The 7079-nt window shown below is 42.8% G+C and overlaps 1 long non-coding RNA gene across 1 annotated transcript; it reads left to right on the forward strand.

Moving 5' to 3' along the window:
• The first annotated feature begins 349 nt into the window (after positions 1-349).
• Positions 350-4023, forward strand: LOC147031163 (uncharacterized). Its single transcript, XR_015055837.1, has 4 exons — positions 350-466; positions 548-597; positions 1154-1270; positions 2387-4023. It is a non-coding gene; the product is annotated as an uncharacterized LOC147031163 (long non-coding RNA).
• Positions 4024-7079: the final 3056 nt, after the last annotated feature.

Here is a 7079-nt window from a genome sequence, read left to right on the forward strand (position 1 = left end):
ATATATATATATGTATATATATATACATATACGAGACGACCCGTGAACCCATTGGGTTCCCATTGTGACAGGGGTTGATGAAAAAATAATTTCAAAAAAACACAAACGATAGCTCCTGCGAACTATACCGCTGAGGTTGTTTGCATTGATCAAATAATCCCGAAGAGTACTTCACCGAATCGGGAATTGATTTTTTAAAATATTTTTTTCGTTGCCAAATTTGAACGAAACTTGATATTGCGCGTCAATGTGAAAAAAATACGGACAAAAGAAAGTTGAAGAAATTATTGTGCGTCATCTTCGAAACACAATTTTATTTATTTATGAACACGGAAGTATTCGATCAAAATGGCGATGTTTATTTTATGCTGAAAAATAAATCGTTCTTTGTGTATAATAAATGTTTGAGATCTTTTATTAAATGATGTCAAAAAAAAAAAAATCTCCAGCCAACTCTACCGCTGAGGTTGTTTGCATTGATCAAATTCTCCCGAAGAGTACTTGACTGAATCGGGAATTGATTTATAAATTATTTTTTCGTTGCCAGATTTGAACGAAACTTGACCGCACACCGAAACTGCACACCACAGGAGAATGGTGAGTAAGGTGGGCCGAAAATTTTTGCGCTGTCGTGTTCCGTTTTGGCTGTATTTCCGGAACATACATACATACATACATACATACATACATACATACATACATACATACATACATACAAGATGAGAGTTTTAGTAATATATATATATATATATATATATATATATATATATATATATATATATATATATATATATATATATAAAGAAAAAACCACCCCCACGCTGGGTCAGCGAGTTTAAGCCAAGTTAGACAACAGAGTTCAAGTGTATGAAGGCTTCGCGTGAGGTAAACTGAAATATGTTGTGAAATCAGAGTGGCCAGTCATTTTATTCATGAAGATGTATCGGTGAGTTTATGTAAACTCTTGTGTACACGTATGGGCACACACATGTGGAGCTTGGACAGTCAGTCATTTATGGAAACGTGACTGATGATCATGGTGTCTGAGAAAAATAAAGATTGGTGAATAGATCAACCATGTTAAGTTTTTCTCTTTTTCACGAAAAATATGTTGTATTGATATATTTCAGCTAACTGTGGTCTCAAAATGCAGGAGATTGCACCATTTTGCTTCATTTTTTTGAAAAATTTCCGGGGGAGCATGCCCCCGGACCCCCGAGGGACGTGTGCGACGCCAGCCTACCGCTTTTCCTTCAAAAAAGGTTGGCAGGTATGACACACACACACACACACACGGACACACAAACACACACACACACGGACACACACACACACTCACGGAAGTACACACACACACACATGGACGCACACACACGGACGCACACACAAGGACGCACACACAAGGACGCACACACAAGGACACACACACGGACACACACACGGACACACACACGGACACACACACGGACACACACACAGGTGCACACACGCGGACACACACAGACAAGGACACACACACACACAGGTGCACACACACACGGACACACACAGAAGGACACACACACACAGGTGCACACACACACACGGACACCCACACATGGACACACACACAGGTGCACACACACACGGACACACGTACACACACACGGACACACGTACACACACACGGACACACGTACACACATGGGCACACACACACGGACACACGTACACACACACGGACACACGTACACACACACACACACACATGGACGGACACACACATGGACACACACACACGGACACACACACATACATGGTCACACTCACGGAAGTACACACACGTGGACACACACACGGGCACACACACACGGACACCCACACACACACGGATGCACACACACGGACGCACACACACGGACGCACACACACGGACACACACACAGGTGCACACACACGGACACACACACACGCACATGGACACACACACACACGCACATGGACACACACACACACGGACACACAGACACACACACACACACGGACACACAGACACACACACACACACGCACATGGACACACACACACACACGGACACACACACACGGCTCCTTCATAGTATAGATGTCTAAGACCGTGGAAGATTGAGCTGATGGAGATTGGGAGGCAAGGGCTGCTGAAGGAGCGGGGGTGGTGGTGGGGTAGAGGGCTCGAGGACAATGCACTGATATTCGGAAACTCGTGGACCCAACAACGGGATGAACAACAGAAAGGGAACATGAACGTAGTGACCTGCAAGTATGTGGGGAGAGGTAGGGAAGGGTTAATAAGGTTAGAAAACATTAAATTAATATGTATGTAAGAGGATGACCCATGGTGGTGGTTTTGTTACCAACTCAAATACCAGGAGGGAAGAGTGGGATTGAACAGACTGAGGAAGCGGTTCCACAGGTGTGAGGAAAGAGAGGAACAAGGAGTGGAGGGGACCGGTGAGCCAGGATTTGGGATCTTCGCATGACTTCCTGGATTTTCTCACGATTTCCTGGACGTGTTCAGGAATTCAAACACAAGTCCTGATGAGGACCATGCGTTGTATTAATAACATCCTTTTCTGTGGTGGTTTTGCTCCTCTTTTGTTGAGAATAACATGGTTTTAAGGCATTATGTGATGGCAAATGAAAAGCTGACCTCGTTGTACATTTTCATCAACCTTGTTAATTGGAAAACCACTTGAACTGGGCATGGTATATTGGATGGGAATGCATATCCTGCAGTGCACAACACACTTCAATAGATTTGTCTCGGTGAAAGACTGTCTTGAGTAGTTTTCATTGTTATTATTTTACTTGCATTGACAGCTCATGGAGGAGTATGTATACATACTGTATATAATTATATGCAGGGCATTGGAGACATTGGGAAACACCAGTGTAGTTTTACATACATCACATGGACATTGCAAGATGATTGACAAACACACACAGTATATGGAATTTGAACTGGGTTCCCTTTATCATGAACCAGAGATTCAGGCGATCCACACATTTACCAAAAGCATGGTCCGAGCCTGACTCCTTTTTCAGGGCAACAATGAAAATAAACAATCTCGCCTTCCAAAATGTACGTCCACATCAACATATTGATCTCATCACAACATCATCATATAAAACCAAAATACTTCCATGCAATGATGTAGATTATGAGGAACAACAGGATCAGTAATATGTCAACATCAATACTGGGTGGGGATCAACGCATAATCTCATTCACTATGTTCACGAGTTGGCATCTCCCCAGATCCCTCCAAAGGAAAGAAAGATGAGTGTGATGTCACAATCGTGCTGTGGTAACGATAGTGATGAATGGCCGAGGTGACATTAATTGATTACTGATTTAAGTGAAATAAAGGAAATGAGAAAAAGAGCAATCAGAGATTGCAGACCCTCACAAGGACTTGTTAGTGTGGTGTTTGTGCACTGGTGTGTTATGTAATTAATAAGAGACATAATTAGAACTGCCACTTTATAACTGCTGGCAGTGATGACCAGGTACCAAGACGTCCAGTTTTGATGCAACCCTGCTTTGATCAGACACTTAACCCTGACCCATGACGTTTTATTTATTTATTTTTATTCAATTGAATTTAGAATGGGATTAATACAAGTTAAATTAAAATCAAATGGAAGACCAAATAGGTACACGTCCTGCATTGGAGTCATCAGAAGGAACCCAAACAAGCAAAAACTAAAGATGAAGTCATGAGGAGGAACCTGGATAGGATTCACATTTCAGCTGCTACTCCTCTATCCTCAAACCCATCCAGGCACAGCGAAGTGAACCTTATTAAAAAAAAAATTAAAAAAATTAAATAATTCTGGCTACCAGACCATGTGTACGATCAGGTTGAAACTTAAAACCTATATTCCCCATCACTGTTGGGTATATTCCATGAAGTTTCACACCGATAAATGAAGCGGTTCAAGAGAATTTGTTGAAAATTTTTTTTTGCTCAATCCAATATGGCTGCCAGACAATGTGATAGGAGGGGAGAGAGGGGAGGAGAGGGGAGAGGACCAGAGAGGGGAGAGGAGAGAGAGGACTGAGGGAAGTGAGGGGGAGGGGAGAGGATGGAGGGAAGTGAGAGCGAGTGGAGAGGACCAGAGAGGTGAGGAGAGAGGACTGAGGGAAGTGAGGGGGGAGGGGAGAGGACGGAGGAAAGTGAGGTGGAGGGAAGAGGACGGAGGAAAGTGAGAGGGGAGGGGAGAGGGAAGTGAGAGCGAGTGGAGAGGAGAGAGGACTGAGGGAAGTGAGGGGGGAGGAGAGAGGAGGGAGGAAAGTGAGGAGGAGGGGACGCAAAGTGCGATTGAGTGCTACCTCTCGGCGGTGGTGAAGTGTGACGATGACAAAATATGTTGTTGTTTTTTTCATTGTGACGACGCTATTATTATTGATTAGTATTATCATTTTGGTGAAGATTTGATAATGTATGATCATTTTTTCTGAAAATACAATAAATTTGAAATTGCAATTCGATATTTCCACTTTTCACATCTGCTCTCACTGCCTGATCACACAAACATCGGTGCCTATTAGGGGCTAAATCGAAGGAAGGAATTATTTTCCTTTTCATCCTTTAAGCGTATCCATTGTCGGTTGTCCATCCGACCAGCCAAAGGTTCAGCTTCCATGAATCCTTCCCAATGTGGAGATAACAAAACCTCACAATAACCCGCCATCTGTGCTTTGTCCAATTGATGCTTTTGATTTGATTCATTTTTCCCTGAATCTCACCAGTTTTTCTTTCAAAAATTTTCTCCAAACACCCCAACCTCAAACAATCCATTTAATATGCTCTTCAGGGAGTTTTCTTGCTGCCAAGTCAGTCGCACAGAGACACAATGTGACCTTTATGAGAATCTTTCGCACAAAAGGTGCAAAACTCCGGGTATTGTGGTGTATTTCAAACGGTCATTCATTCCAAACCTTTACCTGCCGTCCGACCTCCACCACCTGTGCCTTCAAATCGTCATGCGGTGTTACTGAGACATGACTAACGATCAGAACACAGTCTACATTTACCCTGGTTGACGTACCTGACTAATATGATTAATTATCGAAATGTCCACGCACTCCCTGGAGCCTGTTCAGTGATCTACTCAAACGCTTTAATTGCGCATCTCTCTGCATGCTTGTGTTCTGTGAAGTGTGTCGCCATTTGAAGAACTTCTCGTGTAAATACAGCTCAGTAAACGTGTCCTTGAAACCTCATGGCCCTTTGTCATGGACTCCCTGCAAGGAAAACGGCTGTGTGTGTGTGTGTGTGTGTGTGTGTGTGTGTGTGTGTGTGTGTGTGTGTGTGTGTGTGTGTGTGTGTGTGTGTGTGTGTGTGTGTGTGTGTGTGTGTGTGTGTGTGTGTGTGTGTGTGTGTGTGTGTCTAACCACTGACTGACTCAATGACTCATTGACATTGAAGATCGGTACCTTCTGAGTGACATAGAAAGCTACAATTTTGTGTGTTGATGCATATCGAAGCTGGTACGCCGAGAGAGATAAAAAAAACACATCACAGAATCGTTGGACAACATCCATCAATGAAATTATAAAAAAACATGAAAAATCAAATACATGTGAGCTTCCTGAGACAATGGGGAAGCATGGCTTCATGTATATATACATGGAAGCATATCTATGTATGTATATATACACGATGTATATTTACATACATATATGTTTGTATGTATGTATGCAAATATATATATATATATATATATATATATATATATATATATATATATATATATATATATATATATATATATATATATATATATATATATATATATATATATATATATATATATACAGTGGGGAGAACAAGTATTTGATACACTGCCAATTTTGCAGGTTTTCCCACTTACAAAGCTCGTTGAGGTCTGTAATTTTTATCATAGGTACACTTCAACTGTGAAAGACGGAATCGAAAACAAAAATCCTGAAAATCACATTGTATGATTTTTAAATAATTAATTTGCATTTTATTGCATGAAATGAGTATTTGATCACCAACCAACCAGTAAGAATTCCGGCTCTCACAGACCTGCTAGTTTTGTCTTTTAGAAGCCCCTCCCATTCTCCACTCATGACCAGCATTAACTGCACCTGCTTGAACTCGTTATCTGCATAAAAGACAGCTGTCCACACTCAATCGATCAGACTCCAACCTCTCCACAATGGGCAAGACCAGAGAGCTGTCTCAGGACATCAGGGACAAAATTGTAGACTTGTACAAGGCTGGGATGGGCTGCAGGACAATAGGCAAGCAGCTTGGTGAGAAGGCAACAACTGTTGGCACAATTATTAGAAAATGGAAGAAGTTCAAGATAACAGTCAATCTCCCTCGGTCTGGGGCTCTATGCAAGATCTCACCTCGTGGAGCCTCAATGATCATGAGAAAGGTGAGGGATCAGCCCAGAACTACACGGCAGGACCTGGTCAATGACCTGAAGAGAGCTGGGACCACAGTATCAAAGAAAACCATAAGTAATACACTACGCCCTCATGGATTAAAATCCTGCAGTGCACGCAATGTCCCTCTGCTCAAGCCAGCGCATGTCCAGGCCCGTCTGAAGTTTGCCAATGACCATCTGGATGATCCAGAGGAGGAATGGGAGAAGGTCATGTGGTCTGATGAGACCAAAATAGAGCTTTTTGGTTTAAACTCCACTTGCCGTGTTTGGAGGAAGAAGAAGGATGAGTACAACCCCAAGAACACCATCCCAACCATGAAGCATGAAGGTGGAAACATCATTCTTTGGGGATGCTTTTCTGCAAAGGGGACAGGACGACTGCACCGTATTGAGGGGAGGATGGATGGGGCCATGTATCGCGAGATCTTGGCCAACAACCTCCTTCCCTCAACAAGAGCATTGAAGATGGGGCGTAGCTGGTTTTCCAGCATGACAACGACCCGAAACACACAGCCAGGGCAACAAAGGAGTGGCTCCGGAAGAAGCATCTCAAGGTCCTGGAGTGGCCTAACCAGTCTCCAGACCTGAACCCAATAGAAAATCTTTGGAGGGAGCTGAAAGTCTGTTGCCCAA

Source organism: Eptatretus burgeri, chromosome 3, assembly GCF_056783735.1.
Source record: "Eptatretus burgeri isolate ZD-2024b chromosome 3, Ebu_testis_v1, whole genome shotgun sequence".
Taxonomy (NCBI): domain Eukaryota; kingdom Metazoa; phylum Chordata; class Myxini; order Myxiniformes; family Myxinidae; genus Eptatretus; species Eptatretus burgeri.